A 23,441-nucleotide genomic window follows, 5' to 3' on the forward strand; every position below is an offset into this window, starting at 1 on the left:
AGTTTGTTCTTTCAATTTTTGTATGATACAAAACAGTGTTATTGTGCCACTCTTTTGTCTCTTATATGGTTTCTACAGATGTCACTGCTTATAAGCAATAAAGCAAACACTAAACAACCTAAAAGTAAAACACAAAGCTCTTTGTGGTAGTGAGGGAGTTGAAACCATGCTGTATGACCAAAGTGATGTAGCAAAAGGCAGTATTATCAATAAGGAAGAGCAGCCATTTTCACTGTATTATTCTCTTCATAGGTTTATGATTCACATCTCTACTAAGAGCAACATCAACAGCCTACTTACTTATGTTTCAGCCTTGTGCCAAACTTAAGTGCTTGTAAGGAAACCCAGGAATATTGTTAGAAACATAGGAGACATTGGACTTATATTTTTTTGACATTGGACTTCTATATTAAATAAGCAGACCAAAATGACATTTGTGATTTATTCTTTGTCTTTAATATTTAACTTTTTGGGGTAATTTTATGATTTCCACTATACATTTGATTTAACTTTTGGTGAATGTCTCTTTTTGTCATTTGAAATGAAATCTTACATGAACTCTGCATTATGACAGAAAAAGTACTTTAGGATTTTACTTTTCTAAACATTGTGATCATTATTTTTGTTTGCTACAAGAAATTAAATAACTGAGATTCTGAAAAAAGAATGTAGTGCTTTCTCTAAAATAATCTGGGATTCTATCTACCCAAATAACACCAAGGATCCAAGCCACCATTGGCTACTAAAGCTATTTATCATGCCAAGGGCTTGCAATTTTGTAGGATTTTTTTCAATTATATATATATATATAAATTTTTTTTTTACCATTTTATTGACAGATATGATGAAAGTCACTGGTAGCCCCTATTAAAAACAAGTGCTCACAAAAAAAGAAACAAGAAAAACAAAACAAAACAAAATGCTGCCATGTATTAACAATTAAAAATACCCAGCTTTCATCTTGATAGTCTAATAAAGAGCCTAATATTCTAAATGTCTTTTCCATTTTTTTTTTTTAATTTAAAAAGGGATTAGTTTGGTGCTCAAAGTTCACTCAGGAACCTTTAAACTAATGTAGTATCAATTTTTTGAGAGGAACTGCATGTATGAAAAGTGACCTGTATCGGCAAATTGAGAAGTCTAACAGTTTCTGGTTGAATAAAACATGGAGGGCAACATCTGTACAGTAGTTCTTTGTTTAGCGTATGTATATATACACTCACACACAACATATATATACATACAGATTATTTGAAACAATTTTTTTTGAAACAGTTTTCTTTTTAAAGATTTTATTTATTTACTCATGAGAGACACAGATAGAGCGAGAGGCAGAGACACAGGCAGAGGGAGAATCAGGCTCCATGCAGGGAGCCTGATGTGGGACTCGATCCCATGACTCCAGGATCCCACCCTGAGCCAAAGGCAGATGCTCAACTGCTGAGCCCCCCTGGCATCCCATGAAACAGTTTTCTATAAAATCTGTAAGCTTGACTTTCTTTGTCTATAAATTGGAGGTGTGATAGCTGCCATTGTAATGACAACTACATGAAACATCCAAAATATTTACCTAAAAAAAAAAAATTACCTAGGTAAATCGGTATCCTACCCTCGTCTCCTCCATCACAGAGGCCTTCCCTAGTCAACGAGCTAAGGGAGTCATTTCCCTCATGGCTTATATCTGTGATTCTTTTTCACTTTACTTCATATAAAGTCTTTTTAATTTTTCTGTTTGTGTCCCCTACTAAGGCAGAGACATTGTGTATTCATTTGCCAAATTCTCTTGAGTTAGTCTAATACATAATATGCATTCATTCATTCAAAAATATTTCCTAGAACTTACTTTTATTGAGATAAGAAAGCGTGATGAAAATTGAAGGCCTTACCCTGATGGGACATAAAACCATATGTTATATCAATAAGTAAATTTATTTTATGATGGGTTCAAATTTATTTTATAATTGTGCAGTAGTTTCTAAGGCTATTATTATGCGTGTATGAGAATGGGAATAAAATTAGTCCTTTTTTTTTTCAAAATGTTTTTATAACATTTTTACTTTTACATTTTAGTGTGCCTATTTCTGATTTGGAGACAATCACTGAACATTATCGAGTATCACAAGTCCTTACTTTCTCCATTTGTGAAAAGAGAGAGCCAATTCCCAAGCTCTTCTATAACCTAGGGCTTAATGAACCATTATCCATTGTGCCTGCCAGTGTGTGTCAGTTTCCCTTTATAGAAAACCTTTGTGGTCTTCCCTATATATCACTAATAGGGCAGTTTAGAATTTGTGCTTGGTAGGGAAATGTATAGTAAAGCTAATACTTCACCATTTTGAAAAATATTACTATATTCATATGACCTGAAACACCGAATAAAATAGAAGAAAACAAATGTTTCCGAATATTGCCTTACATGGTGTTAGAGAAAAATGTTTGAATTTACAGATTAAAAGAAAAATCATAATGTTAATTCCTCTTAAACACAATCTAAAACAAACCCTTGCCTACTCATTTTTATGCTGGAGATATCTTTGTAAACTGATGTAACTAAAGAATTTCCAAGTAAATTTGATGTGTTAGCATTTACTATATGACTAGAAGATCATTTGTTTATGATCTTAAGCGAGTTTAGAGTTTAGAGTAGTGCTTCATACCGGCCCGCAGGCCTGGAATGCCCCTACCCTTGTCCTGTTAGCCCATCATTCCCTCTTTTATCTTCTAAGAACCAGTGCTTTCTAGGATTCTGTCCCTGTACATTACTTACTTACTCCAGGCTGGTTAGATATCCCATCTCTGTTTTCATAAAGCCATGCACGTAGTTAATTCACTTACCACATTTTTCAAAACTATTTCTAAGTTTGCATTCCATAATTAGATTGTGAGCTCTTTGATACTAGAGACCATACTGTGCTCCTCTTTATAACTCTGTCATCTAACATAGTATCTGGCATATAGATTGTGCTAGTCCGTTTGTGCTGCTATATCAAAATTCCACAGACTGGGAAGCTTATAAACAACAGGCATTTATTTCTCACAGTTCTGGAGGCTGGAAGTCTGAGACCAGGGTGCCAGCATGGTCAGATGAAGGCCCTCTACTGGGTCATGGATTTTGTGTTGTATCCTCAAATGGTAGGAAAGACAGTTTAGCTCTAGAGCCTCTTTTAAGGCACTAATCTCATTCCTAGTTACCTCTCAAAGGCCGCACCTTCTAATACCATTAACTTAGGCATTGGGTTTTCAACATATGAACTTTGGGGAACACAAACATTCAGACCAGAGTATAGGTAGTACTCAGTATATGTCCACGAATGAATAAATAAATATTAAGGATTTAGATTGGACCTGATTCTTCATGCAGAGGAAAGAGCCTGAAAGAAGGTACAGTCCAGAAGGGAGAACACAATTTAGGGAAGATTTGCTTTTTCCACTATGATAATGTTTGAAATTTTGGAATATAGGGCAATAATGAAATGAAAGTTGATTGAGAAAAAACATGTGAGAAAGGCCAGAGAATTGAACTAGGCATGAAGTAAGATTGTGGTTAGGGAGACTAATTGAGATAGATTCCAAATAGTTGTGAAGGATTTGGAAATAGTGTACAGAATAACAAATGATGAAATTTAATTGAAATTAGCTTATTTAAACAGCTTATAATAATTGGGGAAATAGGCATGAAGGTGTTGGGAAATTCCTTTTGGTGCCATAAATTATTGATGAATTATCACTGCCAACATATGCTCAAAAGAGATTTATTTTGTCGATTTTAAAAAGCCTTGGGATAATTTATATTAATATAATTCACTTAAAAGCTATATGAAATACTAATAAGTGATATTACCTACCTCATTAGGAACTTTCTCTGTGCCATGGACTGTGCTGCATACTTTTATATGCGTTATCTTTAACACTTATTCCAAGGGAATTGTTCACATTTTACAGTTGTTTAATACAATACCATGCAAATCAGAGGGTTAAAGAGTTCAATCTACTTGCATTTATCACACAACCACTAAATACCAGATCTGGTATTAAATCCATCCTATTTAAATTGAAAGTCTATTCTTTGTTACAGGATACTGCACTATGTCCCAACAAGCTCTAAAATAGGTATATACTTTCAGCATGAGTTCAGAGTGACAAGCATAAATGTGTATAAATTTAGTTATCCCTTATATGGTCACCATTCATTCATTCATTCATTCATCAAACACTTATTGGTTGGTCCTCTGGGCACTGTACTAGGTAACTCATATGCAACTCTTCCACATGCCCTTGTGGAATTTATAGTGAAAGAGAATGGCATTAGAAATACAAATAACTGTATAACAACAATTTTGATAAAGGCTATGAAGAAAAATATAGAGCCCTTTATTAAGTAGATTACAGAGCAGGATTCTCATGTACTTACTTTCCTGTGGGCAAATGTAATTAGATTTACAATATAGCTTACTGTAACCCAAGAAGGTGCTTAAAATAGCTTTAGATAAGTTGTACCACACCAGTGTAATCAAGCTGAACAGTTTGAAAACATCGGCCTTCCAGCAGCCCTTCTGTAGCACAAAGGGAATTTTGGTGAATTGAACAAAATTGTATTATACTAACGGGTTTTGAAAATTTACTAAATGTCAAATCTGTATTCCAGTGTTGGAAGGTGACTTTGAAACTGTCTTAACAATGACCTACATCTGTTCACAAAAGCGTAAATATCCATGGAGATGATTAGTACATTGACCTTAAAGAGTAGTATCTATTCTGTTGCAACTCTGAGCATGTGGGTTTTGTACTAAATATTGAGAGTATTCCATTAGTTTGAATATTTGGCCTCATATATTGCTAACATTTGGCATAAAATCTAAATAGCAGCAAAGCCAGGAGAATTTATGTCAAATATAACTTAATAAAGCTGAATGCCCGAAATAAAACAGACAACCAAAAAAAAAAAAATGCAAGCAAAGCAAAGCAAAACAATGTGAAATGTTGCCAGATGTTAATAACAAGCCAGGCCCTGTCTTTATTGCAATTCAAGGTTATAAAAACCTTAAATTTCAGTTTCAGAAGTTACCTTAGGGCTGTATTGTAGTGATATTATAACTAACTGGTATTTAAGGAATTTGTGAAAATTGCAGAAAAATAAAAATCGGTGACCTCTGTTTATTTGATTTTGATTTTCTCTCCAACAAACGTGTGTTGTAGCTTGACTTCTTTTCCTGCTTTCCCCTTTCAACTAACTTCATAAACAGATGGAAAACTGGTAATTTCTTGACAGTTGGAGATATTTTTGTAATTATCTGCAAATTTGAAAGGCTTAAGACTCTATTTCATAGCTGTCAGGGAGCAGTTGAAATGCTTTTCATGAAACAAGTGTAAATGTATGTGAAAGATAGAAGTTAAGCAAGAAACCCAGTATCAAAATTGAAAGTCATTATCATCTCTCAACTCTAGATGTTGTGGGGCTTTCTTGTTATCACCTTTCCTGGGCGGGTTTTTTTTTTTTTTCTTTTTCCTTCCTGCCAATACTTCTGGTTATCTTCTCCCTCATGTCTTTCTTGTGTACCGCTCTCACAGAGGAGGCACTCTTAAATTGGGTCTTGAGGAATAAATAGGAGTTTTCCTAACAAGAGTCAGAAGGTTCCTCAATAGGCATTGATACCAACTAAGGTAGTAAAGACACTAATGTGTGAAATAATACGGGAATGAGCTGGAAACTGAAATTAATTCAGTGTTAGAGCATCCAGTGCAAGGGAAGAAATGGCATTACAGGAGATTAGAGAGGGGTTAGATCAGATGGCAAAACCATCAAAGGTGAAGAAGAAATAAATGACCACCTATCAGCTGAGGGCATGTGGGGATGAGTGAAGAACTGATAGACACACAGAAATGTGTATAGGCAAGAACAAGACTTTGTGAGACTTTATGCCTGGTCTGATGGCCACCGTTTTCTCTAAGAATAAGAAGCCAGATGGACCACAGGTGATGACTGCGGGTGGCTGGGGAACTTGAGAAGAGGGGAGGGTGTATAGAGCTACAATGAAAAGGAAAGGGAAATGCCAGCTGCTGTGAGGAAAGGTTACGGGAGAGGCATTGAGGAGCTTGCTGAAATTGAAATGTGTAGTGGCATCATTCTACACAGGTAATTTTTTCTCCCAGTTCTACTCAGCACTATACTCGCAGGGCCCGTTCTGAGTTTGGAATTTTCAAGCTCATTGTTGGAGGAAGACGCGTGGTGATGTTAATATTTATTGAGTACTTATGATGTGCTAGGAATTATATTTAGCATGTTAAATATGATGCCATATTTATTCCTTTCTTTCCTATGAGGCATAAGTGCTTATTCTCATTTTTAAAAAACAAACTGAGGATCCAGTTAAGTAACTTTCCCAAGATATTTTATCAATAAATAGCAGAACTGGGATTTGAATGAAGATCAGCATGGCAGCTAGACAGAGATGAAATGGAGTTTAGAAAAGGACTAATAATTTGGGAGAAGATGTCAGAAAATATAAAGGATTGGTGGAAATAACATTTTTAAGGTTGCATGAAAGATAGGAAACTAATCGAGAAGTTAGAATTTCAATGTTTCAGACTCCAGTGGTAGAAGCATTCAGCTTGGCCATTAGGTTTAAGTTGAAAATGAGTTACTAAAAGGAGAGTGGGACTGGAGGTCATGAATTCTGTGGAGAAGATATCAATCATAGTGCATGGGTATTGATTATGGATATTGATTATGATGGAACTTGGGAGTGAAAAGAAATGGGTTTTGAGGAAATGACCTGAAAGCGGAGGAGTCTTAGTATTCACGGTGATAAAGCTTGGTGAAAGGAACTTAATTGAAGAAAGATTTCCTTATATGAGTTAAAAAAGAAATGAAAGCCACAAAAGAAAGCCACAAAGCAGAACAAGGATTATGCTGAGCCTGTGTTCTGGATTTGATGATATGGATATGTATTCCAGGGTACTACATGTGAGTCAGGGCTTTAAAAGGATGTGTGGAGACAACACAATGTCTGTGTTAGGAATGAGAAAGTTTGTTTATTAAAAAATGGGTGGAAAAAAAAGAGACTCAAGAAGATATGGTGGAAAATGTTAGGAAGGATATCAAGAGGGTGTGGTAGGATGGAGAACATAAACATAATAGGAAAAAAATACCTAGCCCTGTGAATTGAGATTGAGAAAGAGGATTAGTGATTAGAGAAACAGTTCATTTAGAGCTTGAGAGTGATGGAGAGCAGAGGCACCAGTGGAATTTGTAAATGGAACTTTAATATAAAGGTGTTTTGCTATTTTGATTCCAAGTAGCGCCATGACTTGACGTCAACCATATTAACGTTTGAATGGAGTGGGGGGTGGTGCTGTCTAAAGTTCTCTAGGTACTGGCCTCATACCTTGTTGGTCAGTTCAATGAAGATTTAGATAAAATTGATTGGATTTATATTTTTGGTTTTATCATCTTGCTTAATAGCATTTACCTGAAAAATCCTAAATATGATACTAGTACATATTTTGTAGACACATTTTTCTGATATTTCACTTGCTCAAAGCATTACACTGTTATTGATTTAATGTTTAGTGTTTAGGGATGCCTGGGTGGATCAGTGGTTGAGCATCTGCCTTTGGCTCAGGGTGCAGTCCTGGAGTTCCGGGATCAAGTCCCACATTGGGCTCCCTGCATGGAGCCTGCTTCTCCCTCTGCCTGTGTCTCTGCCTCTCTCTCTCTCTCGCTCTGTGCCTCTCATGAATAAATAAATAAAATGTTTAAAAAATAATATTTAGTGTTTAGAACTTATATGTAATCTTTTGATTATTAGAACAGATTCCTAATAAATGATATTCATTTTCATTGCCATATTTAAAAACAACATAGTTTTACCTTAGTACTTTTGTGACTATAATACAAATTAAGAATTTTATTTTATTTTTTAATTTAAATTCAACTTGCAAATTAAGAATTTTAAATTGGCTCAATCTATACATTTCCTTGTTCTATGATGCATGAAAAAGAAAGGTGGGGTATATGAAATAAAACAGCTATGATATTGTCATGTGAATTTTCTCATAAAATTCATCAAAGTTTAGCACTGGAAGTATTTTTACACACCATGTAGTTTGACCATCGCTCGGTAACTGATGCAAACATTCAGGATCATTCAACTTCTAACTTTATGGTGATTTTGGAAAGAGAGGGTGAACAAGTTTGAGGTTGGAATATTGGCTCCTGCTCCTAAAAGTGTGTAACCCTGAAAGCATGGCTTCTCTAAGCCGAGTGTTTCCTGTTCTGTAAAATGTGGATGTATTATCACAGAGTAATTGAGAGGATTGGAGCAGTCCATTTAACTTTTAGATACCCCTATCAGAGGTTATATTTACAGGGAACAAAAATCTCTCTGTGTGTAGTTCTCTAGCCCATTTGCTGCAATCTGCTTCCTGGAATACCACCGGGAAGCTGAAAATTATTATTTTTTTTTTGAAAATTATTTTAAAACTAAGTTTCACACTTAGTCATTTCTGATGTTTGTGAAACAGCCTGAGTTTGACAGCTTAGGAATAATGGTTTATTTCCCCCAGAGATAGCTACTGAATATTCAATTTAGGCCAGGCAAGACCGTGAGGGAATCCCCAGGCCAACATCGGTCACCAGAGAAGTCCCATGTGTCCCAGGTACAGTCTACTCAGTGTCCCTGCTATGCTCATGTGCTGGCTGGGAGCAGCCAGTGGGAAGTGAGGACTCTACAAATCCAGCAATGGATTTCAGAGCTCAGCCGCTTGGGACCTTGGTCAACTACACTTCCTCTAGTTGGAGGCTCTCAGGTATATTCTTAAGGGGACCCTACCATATTTGTCCACCCTACTTGTATGTAAAAACAGTATTGCTAAAGGCTCTGGTGGAACTTTGCTTCATAGAATGAAAGATAAATGTAAATTTGTCTGTAGGGGAGACAGCAACAAAACAGCTAGTAGAAGTTCCTATATATTTCTCTTCACATTTCCCATACAAGCCCCCCCTCACAGCCACCCCCACCTGCATCGTAGAAATAAACGTGGTGACACAACAACAAAAACACTATGCTTAAGATCTGCTTCTGCAATGTGTCTTGGATTTGTCCCTCCTCATGGTTAATTTTCAGTACAATGCTAAAGAAATTATATTTGTTTTCAATACCAGTACATTTTCTTTCATGTCTGACTTCCTCATTTAGAAGGGAAGAGGATTTACATCTCCCTAACAAAGATACGTGAATGAGATTAGTGCGTTCACATTTTTTGTTAAAGTTCTGCAATAAAAAACCTTTCGTTTTAATGTTTTCTCACTCCGTGTTCATCCTGAGATGGTGTAAGTCATTTCCTTAGATTCCACTCATATAATTTTATTATACTTGTTTAGAGATTTTAGATGATACTGCTGGTTAAGGTGTGCAATAGAATGTCTTGAAGTTGGCCATGAAAATGGCTGCATGTAGTAGCTGTGAGTACTGTTTCTGCAGTTGCATGTGACAAGGCTTGGGAGACTGTGTCTCCTATGACTTTCAAAGATCACCTGTGGTGGTTGTGTAAGCTTGAAACAGTGGATTTGTTTTGGGATATCTTAGAGTATGACGTGGTGCCACATGCCAGTCATTGAAGCAAAAGGAATGTTACTCGTTAGCTTTGCCATAATGTCCTCACTGTTCTCCAACCGTGGGTCTGTCAGCCACCTATCAGCTGATGTGGTTTTACATTTTTGCCTTGATCAAGAATAGCTTACTTTACATTCTCCTTTAAGTGTTTGCCATTTGCTTCCAAAACAAACATATTTTCTTGGCTTTTGTGGAAAAGAAGAGAGAAGGAGATTTAAAGGAAAATAATAGAAGAGTTTTCAGTTATTTTTGGTTTTATTACTAACGCTAACTACTATCATAAAGTATGGAGTTAGGATTGAGGGACGAATGAATAATTCATTCGAAGAACTTTTTCTTAAGCTCTAATGAATGCTGAATGTTTGTAAAACGTAAATAGATGATGCTCATAAATTTGGGAGAAAACTCTTTCCTAGGAGAAGAGGATTACATGCTCTTTCTTCTAAAAGTTTGGGTATGTGTGTTAGTAGTAATAGTGTTAAATATTACTTTTAGCTTTACTGTGTTTTCCAAAACAGTTTCTTATTTTTGGAGGAATTCTTGTCTATTTTTTGTGAAGTGTATCTATAAAATTACCTATTTCAGCTAATATACTTTTTCATTTTTATCACTCTAGATAATAATCAACCATGTGTAAACATGAGTAACATATTTCCCTCCACGACATCATACAGTGAGCCCCTTTAATAAACACCTTTATAAAAATATATTTTATTTATGTCTTAATTAAAATTTTTCCACAAGTTAGAAAAGATCATGAACCTTGGGTAATTCATTTTAATTGCAATGAAAATTCTGTCAATTAATTTTGAGATGACCATATACCAGACCTAGAACTCCCACTCTTAAAAAAAAAAAGATGGAAGAATCATGTAGCTGTCCAATTAGTCCTTTTGTGTCAATTGGCCATTTAAGTTTGATAGTAAAAGACTGGTAATGATAACAGTGCATCGTAAAACCTTCAGAAAGAAAGGAACATGTTTTGTGGACCATTTTGTGTGTGTGTGTGTGTGTGTGTGTTTGTGTGTGGCAGTTTTAAATTATTAGTTTTTAAAATCAGTACTTTGGGGCACCTAGCTGGCTCAGTCAGTAGAGCATGTGACTCTTAATCTCAGGGTCATGAGTTCAAGCCCCACGTTGGGCTTGAAGTCTACTTAAAAATAATAATAAAATAAAATAAAACATTTAAAAAAATAAAATCAGTACTTTTTAATGGAAACAACTTGACCAAAAATCTGTCACAGAATTTTGTTTTTTTTTGCATATCAGCCACAAACACTTACCTTTTAAGGTTTGTTTCTTTAAAAAAAAAAAAAAGATGCACATTAAAGCAAAGGAGAAAACTTACTGCCCTATTTTTATATAACAAAATACTGTACATTAAAATTAACTCTATGTTCTAAAATTTAGGGTGAAATCAGAGAATTTCTAAGCTCACGTTCTTTGGTGGACCATAATGCTGAGATTGTGACCTGAGCCAAAATCAAGAATCTGATGCTCAACCGACTGAGCCAGCCAGGCACTGCTAACATATACATTGTTTTCTAGATTTATAGTTGAGCTACACAGAGAAGAAAAAAAAAATTATGAGTGTCATTATCTTATCCCATTTGGGAATCAAAATATGAGAGAAGTTGCTTTTTAGGCAAAGGATAAGGAATGTAATTATGTAGACAAAAGGAGATTGTAGCAAGCAAATAGTACCCATATATCATTGCATCTCTAAATAAAATTAATTCAGAATTATATAGTTCAGTGGTAGTCACTGAAGCCAGAAAGAAAATTGTCATAGGATGTTATGTCCTTAGATATGTTAACTTTATCATATAAACTTACTTATTGTGGTATGATAATGCTAGTAATTTTTAAAAATGTATTCGAATATTGATTCTAAATGCAAATGAATTTAATTGTCACTGCAAGGGAATTCTTTGCAAGTAGAATTGACAAGTTTCCATGTGTTATTTACTAAAGGAGACAATTATATGTTCCTAGTCTGCCTAGGATAGTCTTGGAACTTAACACAATAAGCAGATTGACTGCCAGTCTCGAATTCCTTCCATTTTAGACTGTAATGTCATAGTTCTCTGGTCAAATTAGGTGACAGTATGACACTGGGCTATTCAAATGACACTGTATTTCCTCCATTCTTTCCTCCTAGTCTTTGCTCCTGTGAAACATATTTAAATAACCTTTAAAACTTTTGAAGGTGTTCTTGGTTTATTGTTAGAGCTTAGAAATCTTCCTCCTGCTTTAATTTTTTAAATGAGTAAATTTAATATAAATAGAGTTTTTATGTATTTATGTAATAATTTCAAAGGAGAGCTTTATAAGACTCCTAATTCTGGGAGACGAACTAGGGGTGGTGGAAGGGGATGAGGGTGGGGGTGAATGGGTGACAGGCACTGAGGGGGGCACTTGACGGGATGAGCACTGGCTGTTATTCTGTATGTTGGCAAATTGAGCACCAATAAAAAATAAATTTATTATTAAAAAAAAGGAGAGCTTTATAAACAGACGTGTACAGGTACTTACACGTTACCCTACCAAAAGTGGAGGGACAAAGTCTCCTAAGAGTTAAAAACAGGTAATTGTTTTGAAGGCCCAACTACATTGGACTGAAGGGAATCTCTTTGGTGTCCTTGCAGCAACTCCCCAGCACTTTGGGAAATAGGACTTAAGGCAGAAAATGTGAAGGCAGGCACCGGGGTACAATGGATGATTCGTGGCAAAGTGACGTGATTGAATTAAACATGCCCATGTCTAATGAGGGTCTCTCAATACAACCCTGGAGATTTAGAGAAGACAAAGACCAGTTCCAGCCAGAGCAATAGACCGCTCCATGCCAAGTCTTTCAGACATGGACTTGGATACCTTTTTGTTTTATTTTTAAACATGCATCTCAATATTTAGATGGTTATTCTCAGTTTCTTGTAGGGTTCATTCTTCAGAGGTGATGCTTCCCTGTGAAAACTTAGGGGAATCTTGGAAACCAAAGGACTCCGGGACTCTGTGCCAACAGAACTGTGTTGTGAGCACCCTCAGTGTGTCTAGTGAGGCCAAGTCATGCTGCCTGTGGAAATGATCGGTCTTAACGTGAATGGGAATATTGACTTGGCTGGTGTTTCAGTCTGTTTTTAAAAATTGAATGGATTTTAAAGTTGGCACTAACAGCCTTCAGTCCTTCTATGATTCCATATCCTGTGTGATCTCAGTCAAGAGATTAGGCTTCAGTTTCTCCGTGTATAAAAAAGAACTGGATATAAACTCTTCCTTCATCAGAAATCTATTTTTTTAAAGATTTTACTTATTTATTCATGAGACAGAGAGAGAGAGAGAGAGAGAGAGAGAGAGGCAGAGACACAGGCAGAGGGAGAAGCAGGCTTCATGCAGGGAGCCCATGTGGGACTCGATCCCGGGTCTCCAGGATCACGCCCTGGGCTGAAGACAGTCGCTAAACTGCTGAGCCACCCAGGCGTCCCAGAAGTCTATTTTAAAGGTAATAAATGATAAATTTCAAAAATAAGAAATATGTTATTATTACGAATGCAAATGCTGGTTTTAAAAGAAATGTGGAGACTATAGGTGATGTAGTTTTTCTAATGTTTTTTGGTGAGGTTTGTTGGGGTCCGGAGCCAATGGACAAGAAAGAATTCTTGTGATGTCTTTGGTGCAAAATAGTGCTCTAATTAAGGCACAGGGCAGGACCTGTGGGCAGAAAGAGCTGCTGCTGCCCTGGGATTATGAGGAGTAACTGATTATATATGTGGGGATTGGGGGAAGTAAAGATAAGGGAAGTTCCAAAAGGATTTTCATATGCTTAAGAAGACTCACAGGATCCTGGAGGCCTTGCTGTTGTCAGGCCAAGGTGGGTTTTCTCTCCAGCAAGGCATTCCCATGGAGACAGGTGGGAGCTTCCCGAAGGAAGGTAGCCTCAAGTATTTGTCAGTGGGCTGCCGGTTATAAGGACATTTAATTTTATCTACATTTCCTTCTGCTTTTGTTCCCCATGTCATAGGTACATACTTTTTAAATTTATTTTTGGAACCCTTTAAAAAGTAACTATAATTTGAACAAAAATATTAATTTCTTATATTTATATTTGTATAAGGCTTTCTTTCAAAGGGTTTCCACACCCATGATTTAATCTAATTTGATTCTCAGTACGATCCTGGTGTAGAGCAAGTGTGAATGAGAAAACTGATGCTTGGTACTGAATCAAGACTCATAAATTGTTAAGAGAGAAAATTTGAAATCTGATGTTCTTATAACCAATAACGCTTTTCAGAATTATATTGAAGTGGCCAAATTTCCTTTTTGGGTTGGATTCCTGCCTATTGTGGCTGTATTGTTAGAGGAGTGTGATAAATTTACAAAGCTGTGTCAGCCGTTTGTCATGAACAGTTTCTAGACCGACTGTAGGGTCTTCTACCTCAAGTTCATGAACAAATTGTGGTATGTCCATGTGGTAGTCAGAATCATGGCTCCCATATCCTAATCCTCACACCCTATGAATATGTTACTTGGTGAGGGAGAAGTTTGGGTGCTAGTCTGATGACCTTAAGGTTATCCTTGATTATTTGCATGGAGCCAGTGTGATCCCCAGGAACCTAATAAGTGAAGGAGAAATGGTTGCATTAAAAGGACTTCAGGTGGCATTGCTGGTTTGAAGATGAAGGACTGCAGCCCAGGCCATGAAATATGGGTGACTTTTGGAAACTGGAAAAGACAAGGAAACAGATTCTCCCCCTGGCCTCCCACTGACATCTTGATTTTAACCCAGAGAGACTTCTGACCTTCCAAAACTATAAGATAAATAAACTTGTGTTGGTTTATGCCACTAAGTTTGTGGTTATTACGGTAGCGGTAGAAAATTAATAGAGGCTGACACTGCACCTGGGGGAAGCCTGAGAGTAGAATGGTTTATGCCAGAGTAACATTAGGTCAGTCATGGGGGGATTGGCTCCTTTGATTTGTTACTTTCTGTCCCATACTAAGTATCTTATTTTTGAGATAGGTTATAATACATCATATGGTTCCTTTGGGATGCATGATTTACTAAGAGAACTGGCTGTCTCTGACTGCCCCTTATGAAGTACACAGATTATGGATCCTGAGACTATGAGTTCAAATCCTGGCCCTGATTCCTAACTAATTATAAGCTAAGCATCACTTTTTTTCATCTGTGAAATGAAAAGAGTAAAAAGCATATTTTTCATAGGGTCTCTGTAAAAATTAACTGTGCTCATTTATGTTAAGTACTTAGGTACTTGGCACACAGTACAGGCTGTCTAAGTATTAGCTGCTATCATTATTATTACTTTTATGTCTTCAATATTTTTTTTGTCTTCAATATTTTTTTAAGATTTTATTTATTTATTCATGAGAGACACAGAGAGAGAGAGAGAGAGATAGAGAGAGAGAGAGAGAGAGAGAGAGAGAGAGAGGCAGAGACACAGGCAGAGGGAGAAGCAGGCTTCCTGCAAGGAGCCTGATGTGGGACTCCATCCTGGATCCCAGGATCATGCCCTGAGCCGAAGGGCATTGAGTATCTACTCAATTGTGGGCTACCCAGGTGTCCCTTATTCTTTCAATATTGTACTCTCTAGAGTCATACTTTATTTTCAGATACAGTCTGGAGAGTGTCCAAAACTTTTGGGTGAATGCCTGTGGTGTAGAGGCATTTTAATGCAACTAAATTCTGTCAACTTCATTATTTGCTATTTAATGTAATTTTAAAAATCTCTTGTACTTTTAAATAACTCTTCCTTGTCTGTTCTCATTATCACTAGCATGTGGATGGAGCAAATTTTGCATAGTCTATAATAATTCACTTCATTTAATTCATCTGTATTTCAATTTTACCTGTCATATTGTTAAGTCTTTGGGTTTGTTTGGATGTCACTGTTCAAGCATGCACATTTCTTGGTTCTAGGAAAAGTATGCAGCACCCTGTAAAAAGAGAGCCTAGATCTAAAAAAAAAAAAAAAAAAAAGTACTTTGCAAGTGAGAACCAACAAGTCTGAATGTTGAATTTGCAAAGACATTCTGTTAAGAGAGGAGCTAGGAAGTAGATGGATAGAAATTGCTGTTTCTGTCAATGTGATATTCTCTATGCCTGGCTGTGGTGTGGTGGGTCTCCTTTAGGCCTGATAGCATATATTAAGTCAGCCTTTTGACTTTGGCCATAGTAGCCAAATATTCCAAGGCACGATATATTCAGCCAAATGTGTCATGCACCTCTGAATGTCAATAGATAAATGATGTCTGTTCAAGGCTTTCCTACTACTGTGAGGAAGAACCAGTGACCCCTGAAATAGTAGAGTCCTAATGGTGGAGTTAGGCTGGATATAAGATCTCCTTACTCCTTCCTATATGCAAAGGCCAGTAGGAAAATGCATTGTTCTTATGGAATAACTGGCCTTTGCTTGTTTTTTTTTTTTTTTTTTTTTTTGTGTGTGTGTGTTTTGTTTTGTTTTGTTTTGTTTTTAATACTCCCCAAGTTTTCTCTAGCAATTGGATACCTAAAAACTATAATCACAGGTGAATTTAGTATGTCATTTAGAAATATTCACTGGGAATCACATTGTGTGCTTTTAGTTAAATAATATTTCTATTTTTCCTCAAATACGTTTGATGTCTTAGTGGTACCCTTTAGTTAGTTCCTTTAACTTCTATTTTACAGGCCTCATTCCTCTCAAATGTCACCAAATGGCATCTCATTTGCCTGGCTGCAGCCAAAAATCACAGAAAATTAGGAGGGCTTTCGCCAAGGCATATAACTGTGTGGAAGTAGGTAGATTATTGTGTGGCCTCTTCAGAGAAACTTGAACACTGAACCTATGAAGGGTATCGCTTTTTCTTGCTTCTACTTTACTGTGATCCAGCAGTTGACAGAGGGTGGCAGAAAAAAAAAAATTATTTGAACAAAATAGTCACTGGAATGAATGAGTCAATGGAAGATTTCAAGTAAATTATGTACCAAATACTCTGTATGGAGGTAAACTGAGCATCCCGGACAATATTCTCCCCGTAAGACATTCCACTAAGTCCCTCACTGTGTCCTCATTTCTTCTACACAAACTATGGATGCTGTGGGTTGATGTTAGTGGTGATGACCAATAATTAGGCTTTTCTGTCAGGCAAAATTGGCCAGATTTATATATTTTTGGCAGTGTCTTAAACCTAGGGAAATTTTAAATTAAGTATTTAGTCTTCTCCATTCATGTTATGGTCCAGAAATAATAAATTGAGAGTTCCTGTTATAAGCACATCAGCCACATTTTCTAATGTATCCATGGAAAATCTGGTTAATAATGAATCTGTTGGTTTCAGATACAGGAGAACATTTCTTTCTTTCTTTTTTTTTTTTTTTCTTAATTATTTATTTGAGAGAGAAACTAAGAGAGTGAGAGAGAGAGAGAGGGTCCTGGGGAGAGGGAGAAGCAGGCTCCCTGTGGAGCAGGAAGCCTGACATGGGCCTCCATCCCAGGACCCTGGGATCATGACCTGGACCAAAGGCAGACACTTGACCAACTGAGCCACCCAGGCAACCCCAGGGAAACATTTTTGTGATATTGTTCTGATTATCAAATCCTACCATTTCTTAACAGCTTTCTGATGTTATGGCAGATGCCTTGAGTAGGCCATTTTACGATTTTGGTTCTTACCTTTAGTGTATGTGAATGTATGAGTTAAATTATACAAAATGAGTTAAATTATATAAAAACTACAGTCTAAGACAACTCTAATAATACTTTATATCTTTATTTTAGCTTTAATAATTCAGACTTGTTAACTGTATATTAATCTGTCTTCCATCATGGAAGAGTGACTATTTGAGAAGAGAGGACTTGTCTTATTTATCTTGGCATCCCTACTATTCATAATATAATGGCTTTTGTATGGTAGCTACTCACCAAATGTTGGTTAAATTAATAGATACAAGGGAAAAATAGATTCAGCTAGTCCTTTCAACTCATCTATTTGATTCTTAAAAATGATGCTAACCTGGAAAATATGGTTTGGATATGTCATCAGATGGGGTTTCTAGTTGAACTTATTTCCAAGACTTGGGCTTTTCCTTTGTAGGAACAGAGCTTGCCCTAGTAAAATTATCACATGGTAGAGACTAAACCAGAATGTACCTCCTCTGTAGGAAGGTGCATATGGAAAAGAGAGAGCCTAGAAATATCTGTACTAAGCTTGCTTTTAGTTTTTTTTCCTTCGTCTAAATTCAGCAATCACATGGGACATGAACTGAAGTGTTATTTTACCAGAAGTGTCTCCATAAGGAAATATGAAACCAGTAGGTAGGTGAGAAGCCTGAGACTCAGAGAGGTTAGGTAATTTGTTCAAGGTAGGAAGTAGAGTGTATGTCTAAACCCAAACTTTCTAATACTAAGTGAGACATTAAAAAAAAAAATCCTTTAAAATAGTGTGAAGAAGGACAGCAAGGAGCTATGCTGCACCATAGTAGGAAATAGAAATAGCTGGTTCCCAAGAGGGATCAAATCTAGTGAGTAGGCTAGGACCTGTCTCACAAGGCCAGCCAAAGGCAAAGAAGGTCCCTGTACTCTGTCTGCTGCTCAGAGGGATACCAGAAAAGTCAAGTCCACACAGGGAAATCAGAGGAATAAAAAAATTGAAGCCATATGATTTTTATTAAGTCCTAGGGCATGGATATAACTCCTATAAACTGCCTTTACCATGTGACTTTACATTACGTTTTTTTTTTTTTTTTTTTTTTTTCCCAGTTCTCTTGTGGTATAGAGTTGACATAGAATGTTGTATAAGGTGTACAAGTGCTGATTTGATACAGGTATATATTGTGAAGTTATTACGACAATGAGGTTGATTAACATGCCTTACGTAATTATCATTCTCTTCTTGTTGTTATGGTGAGAACAATGAAAGCTCTATTCTTCTAGCAACTTTCAAGTATACAATATGGTATTGTTAACTATAGTCCCCATGTTGTCTTCAGATCCCCAAAATGTATTCATCTTATAACTGAAAGTTTGTACCTTTTGACCAACATCTCTTCATTTACCCCACCTCTTAGCCCTCCACCATTCTACTGTCTCTATGAGTTCAGTGTTTTTAGATTGATTCTACATGCACATGAGATCATACCTATTTGTCTTTCTCTGTTTTACTCACTTCATTTAGGATAATGCCCTCAAGGTCTATCAATCTTTTTTTTTTTTAATGACTGACTAATATTCCAGTGTGTGTGTGTGTGCATGTGCACACACATGCATATCACATTTTCTTTTTCCATCCTTCCATTGATGGACACTTACATTGGTTCCATACTTTGGCTATCGTGAATAATGCTGCAGTGAACTTAATATTAATAGCATAGATATCTCTTCAGGATAATGATATTTTCAGGTATATGCATGCATAGAAATGGGACTGGTGGATCACATGGTAGTTCTATTTTTAATTTTTGAGGAACCCTTCTAATGTTTTCCACAGTGGCTGCACCAATTTACATTCCCACCAGCAGTGCAATGGGGTTCCCTTTTCTCCATATTCTTTCCAGCATTCATTTCTGGTCTTTTTGGTCATAGCCATTCTACTTTTCTTGTTTATATCCCATTACATCAGCATTTGAAGGTTTTATACTTCCATTTACAATAATTAAAGGGGCAGTTGGCTGACTCAGTCAGTGGAGCATGCGACTCTTGATTTCAGTATTCTGAGTTTGAACCCCACACCGGGTGTAGAGATAATGTAAAATTCTTTTAAAAATGAAATAAAATAAAAAATTTTAAAGCTTTTTTAAAATTAAAGAATAAACTTACTTTGAAGTGTGGAAAAATCTCATACCTAGTGAGATATGACTGGGCCAGTAGATGAAATGTTGCCTTAAACTCCCCATTTTTTCATATCTTGTTAATGTCTAATGTCTTTGTAGTGCCTTTAAAACCAGGAGGATTAATGGCTTCTAATTTACTAATGGCAATGAAAAGCCAAAGCACATTAAAACACTACTGTTAGCATTTTTGGCTATAGCAATAGATGGAAAGTACACATTGATCATATGATTTTATAACTTGTCCCCTTGTATTCGTGTGTGTGTGTGTGTGCGTGTGTGCATATAGAGGACTATGGTGTGTCAGTGTTGGGAAGGGGTGGCAGGTAGTTACTGACCAGCTTTGACTAGGAATGTGCTACGGTCTGAACCTATATTAGCTAATTTAGATAAAGATATTGAGGCTTTGCTCAAATAGAGAGATAGGATGCTGAGATAACAATTGGAAAGCTACCAAATTTATTGGAATTAAATGATGTTTGTGGGAAAAAAGAAAAGGAGATAGATTTGAGTCCTTGTGGCAGAGAAAGGGAGACAGTAGTGCTGACTCTGAGACTTTGAGCTGAGTCATGAGCAGGATGCCCATATACTTAATGGAAAACTGTGAGGCCCCAGTGCATTCTGAGGGTGATGGCAGAGAGCTGAGTGCAGTCAAAGGTTCTGGGCTCAGAAGACATTTTTTCTTTCTTTTTTTTTTTTTTTTTTTTTTCAGATTTTTAAAGCGCTCTCTCAGAACATGTTTCCTAAATTGGCTGAATATGGTAAAAAAAATTTTTTTAAGATTTTATTTATTTATTCATGAGAGACAGAGACACAGGCAGAGGGAGAAGCAGGCTCCCTGGAGGGAGCCCGATGCAGGACTCGATCCCAGGACCTCGGGATCACACCCTGAGCTGAAGGCCAGACGCTCAACTCCTAAGCCACCCAGGTGCCCCATATGGTAGGATCTCCTATTGACTGGATGACAGACAAAGAAGGAAGGGTCTTAAGTATTTCCATATACATAAATCACTCTCCAATAATTCTGTTCAACCAGTGGGTCACTGTCATCAGCAAAAAGGGGGGAATCTGTTGAAATGGATGAATACTTGTATATTTTGTGTTTAGGACTGCATTGGCTCCCGTTGTATTTTCCTGTGGCAGCAAACCTTGAAGGAATCATTGAAACCTTAAAGGAATTATTCTGTGAAAGCAAATTTAACTGAAGACTTTTTCCCTTTGCTGCTTATCAAGGTTTAAAAAAAAAATTCCTTTTTACATTGTAACTCTGAGGGATCATTAACTGAGGATTGTTTTCTTCTGTTACGTATTCTTTTTATTTCCATTATAGTTCTGGAATTCAGAAAAATGATAGGATCACAATCAGTTGTGCAGAATGAGTGTTCAGATTATGATACTCTTTCCCAGGAAAAGAATAAGATAAAAAGTTTTATTGGGGTGAGAAAAGCAATCCATTGGAAGATTCCTATCATGTTTGGGAGGCATTTGGGTTTTTTCTCTTTTTCTTTTTCTTTTCTTTTTTGTTTTTTCTTTGCCTCTGACTAGTTCCCTGCTTTTCTCACCCTAAGTATATACCTGAACTTTCTGCTCTGTGGAATTTCTTGCACATTTTATTCAGATGATAAACTTTGACTTTCCACATTAATTCAGTTTTTACTCCTTAGTCATAATACACAAAACATCAAAATCTCACAAGGGAAATGTACAAATGCTGCGTGGAACTTGGGAATAATGCTATAAACAAATTCATTGCCAAGAACTTATTGTCATGTTTCAAACGCAGAATTAATAATCTATTCCAAGAGCACACATGCTATTCATCAAGGTTTTCCCCTGAGACTATATTTCCTCTCTTTACTGTCCCCACATTATTGAAGAATTCTAGAAACTAGAATTTAAAAAAGTCTCACATTACCATATTTTTTAAATTGCTCTTGAGAATTTGTAACCTTGGCAAAGGTTAGTCACCTCCAACCCTTTTTCTCCCCAGGGCTTGTGATGAACAAGTCTGTTTTGCACGTGGCTTTTCTATTCTCAAAGGTTTGTGTAGCAAACATGACTGTCAGTATTTATCTCACATCCCACAGAATTTAGTTGTTCAACTTTAATAACATGATTTCTCTGTGATTTAACTAAGATACATTTCTCATTTGAAAAAAAGCCAACTTGTTGAATGTTTTACTGTGATTACATAGGTGTCCAAAGTTGCACGTTAAAGACAGTTAGTTATATTTGCCATTTTTTCTACTTCAGCAAATGCTAATTTTAAGTTAGGTAATTTTTTGACTTTTTTGGTAGATCTGCTAAAAGTGTATATTTAAGTAAGATGATAAAATAATTTGGTGGGAGAAATATCTTATATGAAGAAAAATAAATTCTACATTGAAAAAGCAAATATTTATAATTAAGAGCTCTCTAAATTTTTCTGATGGACTTTCTTAACAGACCATGGGTTCTATCCCTTGAATAGTAATTTTTCAAGGATTTAATATTGTGATAGTCATAAACCAAATCATATAAAATAAGTACAAAATATATTGTACAGCCTCCTCCCAACTCTAATCTTTATGGGCCTTATATTAAGTTACCTTCTTGATGACATAATTTTTACATATCAAACTTAGATATGTGTCTGTAATTCTCATTTTGTTTAGCTGTAGAACTTTTATAATAATACTAGTGGAAAATATACATTTGAGAGCTTTTCAAATGTAGCATTCTCGATATAATTAATAGCATGCTTTACTTAATAAAGTGATAATTATTTCTTTGTGTAAAATTAAGTCTTATCATATTTGTAATATATTAAAGCAGTTGATAAAGCACATGACTTTATTGAAATTTTATTCCATTTTTTTGAAAATGAATCTACTTTGAGGTATATCTACAGAGTACAAAATGAAGTTATTAATTGATTAATTATATCATGTCAGGTAATTTTTACCCCAAGTAAATATAATTGAACATTTGTTAGCTACTAAACACTGTGCTGTTCTCGAACAGAGGTATTTGAAGATTGTCTGTAAAGATGTTCTCTGCTTTTGATTATTGTATATACTACATAAATGTGAAATCCATAGTACAATTTGTTCTGTGTATTTCAGCTTAAGTGTATATCTAATTTTGCATTAGGCAAAATTTCTTAACTATTTTATTTTTTGAACTTAGTTTTAATATAAGAGACAGAATAATTGCATGCCATATTATGTATATAGGCATTTACTTTATTTCATTAAATAAATTAGTGGAAATGTCCAGAGATTATTTATGTTATTATTTGGTTATTGTAACCAGTATATGCATTTAGAAATGCAGCCCTTTAAAATGTTTGGGGGACACCTGGGTGGCTCGAGTAAACGTCCAACTCCTGATCTTAGCTCAAGTCTTGATCTCAGCTCAGATCTTGATCTCAGGGGTTTGAGTTAGGGCTCTGTGTTGGGCTCCACACTAGGTGTGGATTCTACTTAAAATTAAATAAATAGATAAACAAATAAATAAAATATTTGAGCAGCATATTTTACAGCTAGCTATCACTTAATGCTTGGGTATAAATAATAACATCTTTTATGTGAGGAATCAAATTCCCCTCACCCACTGACCATGGGTAGGATGGCCTGCTGTTCACTGGAGAGGAACAGGGATTTGAATCCAAACTAGAATTGGAATCCAGGACCCAATATTTATCAGACAAATGACCTTACATATGAGTAATCAAAACTATGAGCTTCAGTGTCCTCATTAGTATGTATCATAATGTCTATATTTTATGGCTTAGAGAAAGAGGTCATGGATATAAATTGTTTGGTAAAATAATACCTAGCATATGAGAAACACCCAGTAAATGATAGCTCTTCATTTCTCCAAAGGTTAGTGTAATTTCTTCAAATCAGAGATGGTGACACTGACTCACTATCAGAATAAATGTCACACTCATACGCTAGGACCCTTTCTGATAGAGGACATGCATTTACAGGATGGCTGGTCAATACGGAATATGATTTATG

The 23,441-nt window shown here is 36.0% G+C and overlaps 1 protein-coding gene across 9 annotated transcripts in view; it reads left to right on the forward strand.

Moving 5' to 3' along the window:
• Positions 1-23,441, forward strand: part of SLC16A7 (solute carrier family 16 member 7) — a 170,185-nt gene that overhangs the window by 34,067 nt on the left and 112,677 nt on the right. The gene's annotated exons all lie outside the window — the stretch shown is intronic.

This window comes from Canis lupus, chromosome 11 (genome assembly GCF_048164855.1).
Source record: "Canis lupus baileyi chromosome 11, mCanLup2.hap1, whole genome shotgun sequence".
Taxonomy (NCBI): Eukaryota; Metazoa; Chordata; class Mammalia; order Carnivora; family Canidae; genus Canis; species Canis lupus.